This window comes from Diceros bicornis, chromosome 15, assembly GCF_020826845.1.
Source record: "Diceros bicornis minor isolate mBicDic1 chromosome 15, mDicBic1.mat.cur, whole genome shotgun sequence".
In the NCBI taxonomy this organism is placed as follows: Eukaryota; Metazoa; Chordata; class Mammalia; order Perissodactyla; family Rhinocerotidae; genus Diceros; species Diceros bicornis.
This window is the reverse complement of record NC_080754.1, coordinates 39881456-39894451: the sequence shown is the minus strand read 5'-3', so window position 1 is coordinate 39894451 and position 12996 is coordinate 39881456. Positions and strand designations below refer to the sequence as shown.

General features: G+C 42.4%; 1 protein-coding gene across 8 annotated transcripts in view; it reads left to right on the top strand.

The window, feature by feature from the left end:
- Positions 1–3599: 3599 nt before the first annotated feature.
- YEATS2 (YEATS domain containing 2) overlaps positions 3600–12996 on the top strand; it is a 99014-nt gene continuing 89617 nt past the window's right edge. Inside the window, exons 1-5 of one of the 8 annotated variants that reach the window (XM_058556238.1) lie at positions 3600–3730; positions 4088–4208; positions 4401–4464; positions 11456–11519; positions 11628–11716. The gene's annotated coding sequence lies outside the window, so the exon portion shown is untranslated. Of the gene's footprint in view, positions 3731–3903; positions 3974–4087; positions 4209–4400; positions 4465–11446; positions 11520–11627; positions 11717–12996 lie in introns of those variants that run through there. The other 7 variants (XM_058556239.1, XM_058556241.1, XM_058556236.1 and 4 more) reach the window with 7 other exon arrangements.

Genomic DNA, 12996 nt, shown 5'->3' with positions numbered 1-12996 from the left:
GCTTCTGATTTTTCAGAGAAGGAGAAATCCAGGTTAGTATGTGAAATTTCTCAATATTTGGAGTGTTGGCTTGTTTAAAGCAGTGTGACATTGTAGGCTGTGACTGTGCAACCCCTCTGAACTGTACTATCTTCCACTGCAATCTCACCAGCTCTCACCAACTACCTGTTGACAACAGTATTGGCGGCAACTGACGGCACCACCCATCAGTTCTCCTCTGAGTCTCGGAACCACATGTACAGATGCCTGTTGAGTCTCTTCAGGTGGATGCCTCAAACTTAAAATGTCCCCAGGGGAATTCTTGATTCACCTACCCCGCAACATACAAAATCTGTTCTTCCTTCAGTCTCCCTCCTCTCGGTAAATGGCACCACCACCCACCATTTGCCAAAGCCAGGAACCTGGGAGTGACCCTCAGTTCTTCTCCTTCCTCATCTTCTCCTTCCAGGCCCACCTCCAGTGGTTGTGCGGGTGATTGCTGCTTGACTAGGCCTTGCCAGGGAGGGGCCTGAAATCCAACCACCAGCTGTGCCCCAGCACAGGGCACTGTCCCCTTAAAGGCTGGGGCAGCTTTTTCTCACATGCCATTAGACCTAGCAGGGGCCAGTCCCCTTCCCCTTCCTCGTCCGTCCCCTCCCAGTTCATTACCAAGTCTCTCAGTATTTTCTCCACAATTCTTGAATCTTTCCACTTCCCTCCATCTCCACTGTCTAGTGTAAGCTACCCTCATTTTTCACCTGGGCCACTCAAATTGCTTTCCAACTGTCTGGCTGCTGCTTTGTTCACACACCCTTCCAGGCATTCCCCACCCATTTGCTGGGTAAGTGGTCTTTTTTAAAGGGCAAATTGAATACCTTACTCCTCCGCTTAAAAACCTTTGATGACTTCCTGTTGTTTTCACACGGTAAAGATCAAAATCTTAACCCACCGCCCTGCGTGATCTTCCTCCTGCCTCACTCTCAGCCCCACCCTAACCACTCTGCTCTTGCTTCAGTGACCCTGGGTTTCTCTCACTTTGTCTCAGACTTAATCGTGCCCCAGCAGCTCCTACTGCCTTCAGGTTCCACTTACTATTTTTTCGGGGAGGCCTTTTCTCCCTCCACATTAGATCTGGTCCCGCTATGCTGTGCTTTCTCAGCACCCTGTCCATTTCCTTCCTAGATCTTATCTGTTATTGAAATGTACACACTGCATGCATACGTACAAACATCTGTAGCTATGTTATTTCTCTTTAAATGTTGCAAACTTTTTCATGGACTCTCATTCCTATTGGGGAATGGGCTAAACTTAAACCTGCCAATGAAAGTTATCTGGTCTTTTTTTTTTTTTTTAATTTTTTTTTTTATTTATTTTTCCTCCAAAGCCCCAGTAGATAGTTGTATGTCATAGTTGCACATCCTTCTAGTTGCTGTATGTGGGACGCGGCCTCAGCATGGCCGGAGAAGCGGTGCGTCAGTGCGCACCCGGGATCTGAACCCGGGCCGCCAGTAGCGGAGGGCGTGCACTTAACCGCTAAGCCACGGGGCCAGCCCGAAAGTTATCTGGTCTTAATAGTCTCATTTTGAGTAAACATTCAATCAATTCAAGGTTGCAGTCCTGTCAGAACTTTCCCCTTCCTCCTCTTGAGTTCCCAAGATGGCCTGTGGGATGCAACGGAAGCTTTGAGGTGGTGGCCAGAAGGGTCTCAGATCTGTGTGCAGAGCTGTAGCCTGGGTCCTCACTGGCCTGTGCTTCCTGGTCACTCCTGGTCACCTCAGCCCTGCTGGCATCAGCTGCTGAGGTTGTTGGCTGGCAAGCTCATGATCTGTTGCTTCAGCACCTTGAGAGTCTGACGTCTCACCTTCCCACTCCCCAATCCTCTATCCCTGCTCCTCTCCCCAGCTGACTTGGGAGCATTTCAGTTCTTGCTGGGGTCTTTGGCTCTGCCCATCCTTGAGGTCTGAGCCACATTCTCCAGCCATTCCCTGCCAATCAGTCCATCATTGCCTCTGTTTAGGATTACCAGGCCTCTGGCACAGTGCTCACTGCCCCGTCCATGGCTCTCAACCATTCTACTTTCTGCTTGCCTGGCAGGGAGCATACAGAGAAGTCTGAGATTCTGGCACGCCATCTGCAAGTTGTGGACACCCAGCAGCATCATCTCAGACCCCCTCCCTCCCCAATGCCACTGTCTGTTCCTGAGCCCTGCTCAATGTGAGACTTCTTGCCAGAATCCGGCAGCCTTCCAAGCTGGGCCATGGGAAGTGGGCTTCTCCCTCCCCCTCCACTTAGCTGGGTACTTCTATGCCTCTGCCTCAGGGTTAGACCCCAAAAGTAGGGGAACACTGACACACTCATGATAACCTCTTACCCTACCTCTTTCTCCATGAAATTTATTTTTATCTCCCCAATTCCTGTTCTCTCTTTGGGTCTTAGCTTAAGCTCAGGGAGGCCTTTCCGATAAAATTGACTGCAAATTTCACAAAGGCAGGAACTGTTTTGTTCATTTCTGATCCTCAGTGCCTAACACAGAGCTTGGCACACAGTGCCAGAACACAGAATAGAAATGCAATAAAAATTAGATTAATAAATATTGTTAATCTATCTTTACCTCTAATAGACCTTAAGGTCAGGAGACCAAGCGTGACATATTATAAATCCCTCTATTTCTTTCCCATGAAGGGCTCTGGAGTCAGTTCCTGGCCCTATTAGCCATTCATTCAACAAATATTTTCAGAGTGCATACTATGTGAAATGTACTAGGCTTGCTATTGGAGATAAAGAAGTAAATCTTTTAAAACATTTTTATTAAACATTAAATACATCCAAAAATTGGTAACATATATGTAAAGTACAAAAAATTACGAAGTGAATCCCCTCTAAACCTACGACCCAGTTCCAGTGGTAAACCTTTACATAGTGAGGAGAAGAGATTGAAGGCGGACAGAAACAGATCACTGGAGACCAGTTGGGAGGCTACGGCGGTCTTGGACAGAGAGGTGACCAGGGTCTGGGGTAGGGTGGTACAGGGAGAAGAAAAGCGAAGAGTGAGCTCAAGAGATATTTAGGACGAAAACTGGACTTGGTGGATTGTCACTCACTAGCTGTGCGACCTAGATAAGTCTCAATCTTTCCGAGCCTCAGTTTCTGCATCTGTAGAACAGGTTAGAAATAGCTATTGTTATTTGTATTCCTAGCACCTAGCACAAAACTTGCTACGAGATGACACACACAAAAATCATAGCCACTGTTGTTATTACTGGCGAAGCTTCATAAAGGCCGGCAGAATGAATATTCTCTGAAACTTCGGACTGGACCTCGCCATCTTCTTCTAAAGAGGAAACTGATAAATGACGCTGCCTTTCCCAGCACCGACGCCCGTACTCCCCAGGCAGCGCAGCAGCGCCGGCCAGGGTCAGAGTCTGGGCCCGGGCCAACCGCCAACCCCCGCGCGGGCCCAGGCCCCAGCACCAGCCTGTGCCCCGGCCCCGCCCACATCCCTGCGAGCTCCGCCCCGGGGCCGCGCGCGCGCGCCGCCGCCGCCGCGCGCACCCCGCCCCGCCCCTGCTGCTGACGTGCGCGGCGAACGGGCCGAGCGGTCTCCGCCGAGCCGTGTGCTTCCGCGGGCTCCGGGGTCGCTGGGGCCTCGTGGCGGGGCGGCTCTGCGGGGCTTCGTCCGCTCTCTCTCCTCGCCCGGGCCCTTTCGCGGCCCCCGGCGGGGCCTGTGCTTCAGCCGGAGACCGGGAAAAGGGTGAGTGTTGGCGGGAGCGGGATCGGACCGGCCGGGCGCGCGCGCCGCTCTCCGGAGCATTGTCTGGGCGGGGGCGGCGCGGGCACGTGCGCGCCCCTCCCCCACCCGCCGGCGCGCGGGCCCCCTGCCGAGGGGAGGGAGGGAGCGGGTGACTGCGGAGAGGAGAGGATCGGGCGCTGGGGGCTGGATCCACGGTGACTGTGTCTGTCAGGCAAGTCTCCGAAGCTGGAACCCGGAATTTGGGTGTGTGTGAGGGTCCTTTCCTAAGGGGCGCAGCGCTCTCTGAGGGGATGGGGTCCCTTGAGCCCCAGTGCCCGGAGCTTTTAGGATGTTAAGCTTGGTGCCCTGTGCCACCAGTTGGAGACGAGATTTGGCCCCAGCACTGGCAAGTTGTGAATTTACCGACAAGAATCCTGGAATCTCCGTCTCCATCCCTGCCGTCCCTCACCCCGGTGAAGGGTGAGTAGGCTGTAGAAAGGTAGGAGGATCTTCCAGGGATGGTGTCCGAGTTAAAGGTGTGAGATAGTGCGGGGTTGGGGTGGAAAGCTTGGGAAAGTGAGTTCTTGGAAGAAAGGCTGGTTTGGTGGGTTGTGGCAAGATTGCAGGAGACAATGAGGTTTATATCATAACCTTTTTTTTCTATTGTGAATGTGATTATGTTAAAAACTAGAACGTAGAAGACGAAAATATCACCAGTAATCCTACAGCCCTGACACATCATTCTTGGAGTTTTGGTATGTTTGCTGATATTTTCCTCTAAGCTTATAACAGTTACAATGAGTTTACCTACAGTTTTGTACTCTCTTTTCTCATTAACGTGTTTTCTCATATTTCTCATATTTCATAACATGTAATATTATATAGTATTCAGCAATATCATTTCCTCCTTAATAAGCAAGTAGCAAGTATTCATCATAGAAAAATGTAAAAATACAGTACTGGTAGTTTTATTGCCTAGAGATATTATCATTGAGTGTATGTTTTTGGTTGTGTACAGTCTTTGAAAGATAGGAGCAGATGATGTCCTGATTAGGAATTTAGATTTTATGGGAATATTTTGAAGGTTTTAAGAATGCAAGTAGAATAATTTTGACTGCTCTGTGGGGGAAGAGGGCAAGAATGGAAGCTGGGAGATTAGTTAGGATGCTGTTTGCAATACCTGGCATAGGTCCATGGCAGTGGAGATGGAGAAGACTAGAAAGATTTTAAAATATTTTGGAGGTAGAATGAGCAAGACTTGGAAGTGGATTGGTGAGGGAAAGGGAGAACTCTGCTTTTGATATTTGTTTTAAGCAACTCTGAGTAGATGGCATGTAGTGAGCAAGTGGAGGATGGAAGAGAGAAATTTGAGGTGGGAAAAAGAATGAGTTCTGTTTTAAATTTGAAGTGCATATTAGTTATGAAGTAGATATGGTGAGGAGGCAATTGGATGTACAGGTTTGGAACTCACGGAAGAGAGAGCCTAGAGCTGGAGATAAAAATTTGAAATACTCAGTATATAGATGATAATCAAAGGTATGGGACTGTATGAGATCACTTAGGAAAAGAGTATAGATGGAGAAGTGAAAAATCAGGGCTCAGACACTCCCGTACTTTGAGGTGTGGTAGAGGAAGAAGATTGAGCACAGGACAGAAGAAACAGCCAGTGGGGTAGGAGAAAAAGCAGCAGACTGGTGTCATGGAAGCCAAGAGAGATAGTCTAAGTTTCTGGAAGATGGAGAATTGGTTCTTTAGTGCTTCTGAGATGTTTAGTGAGATGCTCAGTTGGATTTGGCAGTGTGGAGGTTATTGGTTTTGGTCGTTGGTATTACTGTTCAGAGTTCTAGAAGTGGGAGGTGGAAACCAGATTGGAATAATTGAATGGAACATAAGGAAGTGAAGACAATGAGTGTAAATTAGAAAAAAGTACCCCTTCTTCAAGACACCTTATTTCCATCTGCCCTCAAACTAAATTTTTTTTTTTTTTTTGTGAGGAAGATCAGCCTTAAGGTAACATCCGTGCTAATCCTCCTCTTTTTGCTGAGGAGGACCAGCTCTGAGCTAACATCTATTGCCAATCCTCCTCCTTTTTTTTTCCCCCAAAGCCCCAGTAGATAGTTGTATGTCATAGTTGCACATCCTTCTAGTTGCTGTATGTGGGACGGGGCCTCAGCATGGCGGAGAAGCGGTGTGTCGGTGCATGCCCGGATCCCAACCCGGTCAGCCAGTAGCGGAGTGGGCGCACTTAACCACTAAGCCACACGGCCGGCCCAACCCTCAAACTAAATTTGATAGATGAAAAATAGTGTCTTGTTTAATTTTTCATTCCTTGATTACTAGTATGTTTGAACATTTTTCACATTTATTGGCCATTTTTGAATTTCTTTTCGTGTCCTCTGTGCATCTTTTTAATTGTATTTGTCATTTTCTAATTGATTGTCAAGAGTTCTCTATCATTAAAAATATATAGCTTGACATAAAACTTGCAGAATTTCCCACCCGTGTACAGTCATATGTCACTTAACAATGGGGATATGTTCTGAGAAATGTGTCATAAGGCGATTTCATCTCTCTGCAAACATCATAGGGTATACTTACCAAAACCTTGATGGTATAGCCTACTATACACCTAGGCTCTATGGTACTAATTTTATGGGACCATGTTCGTATGTGCGGTTCATCATTGGCCAAAACCTCGTTATGCAGCGCATGAGTGTATTTTTACCCCCTGGAAATAAATGCATTTATTACATAGGCTCCATCAGGAAGGACATGGTTAATAATGGAAAAACCATACTTATCATTTAACTCCTGTCTACTTTTTTTTTCACTTGTAGCAAAATACACATAACATGAAATTTACCACCTTAACCATTTTTTTGGGGGGGAGGAAGATTGTCCCTGAGGTAACATCTCTCACCAATCTTCCTCTTTTTGCTTAAGGAAGATTGTCCCTGAGCTAACATCTGTGCCAATCTTCCTCTGTTTTGTATGTGGGACGCCACCACAGCATGTCTTGATGAGCCGTGTGTAGGTCCACGCTTGGCATCTGAACTCACGAACCCTGGCTGCCAAAGCGCACGAACTTAACCACTACACCACTGGGCCAGCCCCTCACCTTAACCATTTTTGAGTGCACAGTTCAGTGGTATTAAATACATTCATAACATTGTGCAACCACCACCACCATCCGTCTCTGTAACTCTTTTCATATAAAGCTGAAACTCTATGCTCTAAACAATAACTCCTCATTCTCCCCTTCCCCCCAGCCCCTGGCAGCCACCATTCTACTTTCTGTCTCTAATTTTGACTACTCTAAGTACTTCATATAAGTGGAATCATACAGTATTTGTCTTTCTGTGATTGGCTTATTTCACTTAACATAATGTCAGCAAGGTTCAGCATGTAGCGTGTCAGAATTTCCTTCTTTTTAAGGCTGAGTAATATTTCAGTGTATGTATATAACACATTTTGTTTATCCATTCATCTGTCAATGAACACTTGGGTTGCTTCCATCTTTCAACTATTGTGAATAATGCTGCTAAGAACGTGAGTGTACAGATACCTGTTTGAATCCCTACTTTCAGTTCTTTTGGGTATATACACAGAAGTGGAATTGCTAGATCATAGGGTAATTCTATTTTTAATTTTTTGAGGAACCGCCACACTGTTTTCCATAGCGGCTGCACCATTTTATATTCCCACCAACAGTGCACAAGTGTTCCAATTTCTTCACATTCTTGCCAACAGTTAATTGTTTTCTGTGTTGTTTTTTTTTGGTGGTAACCATCCTAATGGGCGTGAGGTGATACCTCATTGTGGTTTTGATTTGCACTTCCCTGATATTAGTGCTATTGAGCATCTTTTATGTGCTCATTGCCATTTGTATATCTTCTGTGGAGAAATATCTATTCAAATCCTCTGCCCATTTTTGAATTGAGTTGGGTTTTTTTGTTGTTAAATTTTAGGAGTTCTTTCTGTATTCTGGATATTAATCTGTTATCAAATATATGATTTGCAAATATTTCCTCAATATTCTTTGAAATGTTTTCTCAACACTATGAAATATATTCTGTGGGTTGCCTTTTTATACTGTTGATAGTGTCTTTTGATGCACTAAATTTTAATGAAATCCAATTTGTCTAATTTTTCTCTTGTTACCTGTGGCTTTGATGTCACATCCAGGAAATGATTGCCAAATCTGATGTTGTGAAGCTTTTGTCCAATGTTTTCTTCTAAGAGTTTTGTTGTTTTAAGTCTTACATTTATGTTTTTGATCCATTTTGAGTTTATTTTTGTATATGGTGTTAGAGAAGGGTTGACTTCATTCTTTTGCATGTAGATACCCAGTTTTCCCAGCACCATTTGTTGAAAAGACTGTCCTTTCCCCATTGAATGGTCTTGGCACCCTTGTCAAAAGTCATTTGACCATGTATGCAAGGGTTTATTTCTGGCTCTATTCTATTCCATTGGTCTGTATATCTGTATTTATGCTAATACCATACTGTTTTGATTACTGTAGCTTCTAGTAAGTTTTGAAATCAGGAAGTGTGAGTTCTCCAGTTTTGTTTTCTTCGGGATTGTTTTGGTTATTCAGGGTCCCTTAAGATTCCATGTGAGTTTTTGGATGGGTTTTTCTATTTTTATTTCTGCAAAAAAGGTCATTGGGATTTTGATGGTGATTGCATTGAATCTGTAGATGGCTTTGGGTGGTATTGACTTTTTAACAATATTAAGTCTTACCATCCTTGAACATGGGATTTGTTTCCATTTATGTCGTTAATATCTTTCAGCAATATTCTGTAGTTTTCATTGTATAAGTCTTTGACCTCCTTGGTTAAATGAATTCCTAAGTATTTTATTCTTTTTGATGCTATTATAAATGGAATTGTTTGAGTAATTTCCTTTTCAGATTGTTCGTTGTTTCTGTATAGAAATGCAACTGATTTTTGTGTGCTGACTTAGTATTCTGCTACTTTGCTGAATTAATTTATTAGTTGTAACAGTTTGTTTTGTGGAATCTTTAGGGTTTTCTAGTATAAGATCATATCCCCCCTTATTAAAATCCAATGTATCCACAACTCTGTGAATAAAAACAGTGGATACACTATAATTTGCTATGGACTATTTCCCGTTTTTTGTTATAAAATATATAGAAAGAGGAGAACTAACATTTAAGTTGTAGATTTGTAAGTGCAGCCCACATGTGATGTATATCACCCTGCCTTGAGCATATTTCCTTAGGATAGATTTCTCAGAAATACTTGATCTTCCTCTCTTATTGAACCATAGGTTTTTATTTGAATCTTCATTGCCATCTCCTTAAATTGGCCCCCATCTCCGTGCCTTTAATTCTGCCCCTCTTTCAATTTGTTTTCTACACTGCTGCTGAATCGAGGGTGAGGGTTGAGGGTCGGTGCACTTTTCCCTCATGGAAAACAAGACTTACCCAAGCAGATTGTTTCCTTATCTATTGTGTGGGAGTTAGAAAAGAAAGTTTTTGAAAGCTAGAGTGCACTTCATGGATGAGTGGGAATTTAATTTGATTCTTGAAGGATGAATAGCATTTCAGTGAGCGAAGAGAAGGTAGAGGTAAAACATGAACCCATTGGAAGATAACGATGAGATGTTCAGGCATGTGAACTTTGATGACTGCAGACAACGAGAGGTAGAAGAACTAGTTCTCCTAGCCAAGGATTGTTTATTCTGTTTATCTGAAGAGTGAGCTATGGGAGTGTGTTGGGGGAGACCTGTTATGTGGTGGTAATGAAGGCTGAGGGTGAAGAGAATGCCAAGGGGCGGGGGTTTCAACTTTATTTGTAATGTTTTTATTCACCGAGTTGTGGATTCATCGGTGATTGTTATCTATTTTGTTTTTTAAAAAATTAGTTTATTTGAGCATGTATATACTTTTTTATTGAGATATAATTCACATAAGGTAAAATTCACTATTTTAAAGTGTATAATTTAATGGTTTTTAATATATTCACGAAGTTGTGCAACCATTACTACTGTCTTAATTCTATAACATTTCTGTCACCCCAGAAAAAACCCCATACCTATTAGCAGTCAATCCCAGTTCCCTCTTCTGGTCCTTCCCTGGCATCCACTTTCTGGGTCTACGGATTTGACTGTTTCTGGACATTTCATATAAATAGAATCATTTAACATGTGACCTTTTGTATGATATATATGACCTTAGCATGATATATTCAAGTTCATCCACGTTGTAGCGTGTGTCAGTATTTGATTCCTTTTTATTGCTTAATAGTATTCCGTTGTATAGATATACCACATTTTATTCAGTCATCAATTGATAGATATTTGAGTTGTTTCCACTTTTCACTATTATGAATAATGTTGTTGTGAACATTCACATACAGGTTTTTGCATGAACATATGTTTTCAGTTCTCGTGGATGTATACCCAGGAGTGGAATTGCTAGGTCATATAGTAATTCTGTGTTTAACATTTTGAGGAACACCAAACTGTTTTCCACAGTGGCTGCACCATTTTATGTTTCCACCAACAATGTATGAGGGTTCTCATTGTATATTCTTTATTTGTTTTTTGGCAGATTATATTTAATAGTTGTGTGTGTGTTTTTAAACAGCTTCATTGAGGCACAATTGGCATCCGCAAACTGTACATATATAAAGTGTACAATTTGATAAGTTTTGACATATTTGTACACCTGTGAAACCATCACCACAATCAAGATAGTAAACATATCCATCATCCCCCCCATTTTTCTTATGCCCCTTGGTGATCCCTCTCTTCCTCCTCCCTGTCATTGCCCCGTCGCCTGGCAACCACTGACCAGCTTTGTCACTATAGACTAGTTTGCGTTTTATATAAATGGAATCGTTTATAGTATATACTTTTTTTTTTTAGCTGGCTTCTTTCAGCATCATTTTGAGATTAATTCATGTTGTATGTTATCAGCGCCTTCCTTTTTATTGATGAATAATATTCTGTTGTATGGGTATCACAATTTGTTTATCCATGCACCTGTTAATGGACATTTGGGTTGTTTCCAGTTTTTGACTATTATAAATAAAGTTGCTGTGAACATCTGTGTACAGGTTTTTGCGTGGACATATGCTTTTATTTCCCTCGGGTAAATACCTAGGAGTGGAATGGCTGGGTCATATGGTAGGGTATGTTTAACTTTTTAAGAAACCTCCACCCTGTTTTTCCAAAGTGCTTGTACCATTTGATGTTCCCCCCGGCAACGTATGAGGGTTCCAGTTGTTCTGTATTCTCTGTAGCTGTCTTCTTTTCAACATATAGAGAAATAAGAAGAAAACTGAAAGAGACAAAAAGACACCCATAACCCATCTCCCAGATTAGTCCTTCTGGCGTTTTCCTCCCCCAAGTAGTGCATGTACATGGTTAGAAAATTCAAACATTGTAGTCAGAAATAGAACGAAAAGCAAAACCTCTACTCAGAGGCAGCTGTTGTTAATTGTTTTCGATCTTTTCTTCCAGCTTTCTCCCCTGGTTTACACAGAAGGAATCAAAGTATACATGCTGTTCTGCACCCTGGTTTTTTTACTTTACAGTTTATTTTGGAAGTATTTCTATATCAGCACATTCTTTTTAATGGCTGCATGACAAAACAGTCAATTTTGCTGTAAGAAAACATGAATTTGTTCCATTGCAATTGATATATTAGGGAACCATTTGGATATAATGTGAATTTCTCATTTGGTTATGTCTGATTTCATCTGCAAGAAATACTAGGTGAATGCAGAAAACTGCACCCTGCTGAACTGAGCCTTGGAAGGAATACACAAGCCACACACAGGTACACACCTCAAACATCTTCCAGTGACCTCAGTTTACCCTCAGCTTACTGCTGTGTGATGAGCCACACCCGTCCACATCTGGTGTTACAACTCTCCATTGATTTCAGATTACCCTCATTCTACCACTGCACAGTAACTCAAAAGCTGTAACCTTTCAATGCCCACTTCCACAAGCAAACTTGAGGTCTTTTTCAAGGTAAAGTGCCATATTTATTGTAGCATTGATGTATTTCTTAACCATTTAATGTGTAAAGCTGTGCTATCGTTTTTATTAGGTTCTCTTTTTTTATGCCACTGGTAAAATTTTTGAGTATTGTGCCCCAACCCCATTTTTCCCATAAAGCCTTGTGGTTTTTATTATGCAGTTTTACACAGCATGGTGATTTTTAGAAATGCATATGTCACATTATAGTGGAACTGATTTATTCTATAGTATGAATGTACATAATTGTTTTATTTTTGAATTTGTTTTATTTTTTAAAATTGTGGGGGCCGGCCCCGTGGCGCAGGGGTTAAGTGCATGCGCTCCACTTTGGCGGCCAGGGGTTCGCAAATTCAGATCCTGGGTGGGTACCTATGCTCCGCTTGTCAAGCCGTGCTGTGGCGGCGTCCCATATAAAGTGGAGGAAGATGGGCATGGATGTTAGCACAGGGCCAATCTTCCTCAGCAAAAAGAGGAAGATTGGCATTCGGTGTTAGCTCAGGGCTGATCTTCCTGACCAAAAAAAAAAAAAAAATTGTGAAAAACATCGTATATACTAAAGAGCACATATAATAAGGAGGTATGTTTTTAAGAAGAATAATGAAGCAGCAAATACCCACTTAGCTACCACCCAGCTTAAGAAATAGGAAATTACTAATACTTTTGAACCTCCTTGTATTCCCCTCACTGATGGTTTTATACTTTTTTGAATATCTGAAATATTTCAAAATAAAATTAAATTTAAAAATATTAACAATCTGCATACCCCTCCCCCACCCCCACTGGTCTTCCTGATGTTGGTTCCCCTGCTGACTGCCCTGCCCCCTGCAAGTGTACATACACATACCACACACACGCATATTTGGGGAAGGATAATCTGTAAGTAGATTTCTGTTTAAGGTTAATATATATTGGGTTTATCATTGTTATTTCTTATAATGGCTTTGTTGAGATCTAATTTACATACCGTAAAATTCATTAAAGTGTAAAACTCAGTGTTTTTTTTTAGTGTATTCACAAAGTTGTGCAACCATCACTTTATCTAATTCCAGAAAATTTCATCAATAGGTAGACTTTTGTAAATAGATAGATTTTCCAGATTAGGCAGTATTGATCTAAAGAAAAACCATTTTCTAAAAAATGTCTTATGTTTTAAGGTGCTTGTTTCCTTTCTAGAATCTCAGCTCCAGATAGAAAGGCATGAGACTTATCCCCATAGGACTTGTTGTCAGTTTGAAAGCTCCAGTGAAAAATCCCTGTTTAGTGAAGTGTGC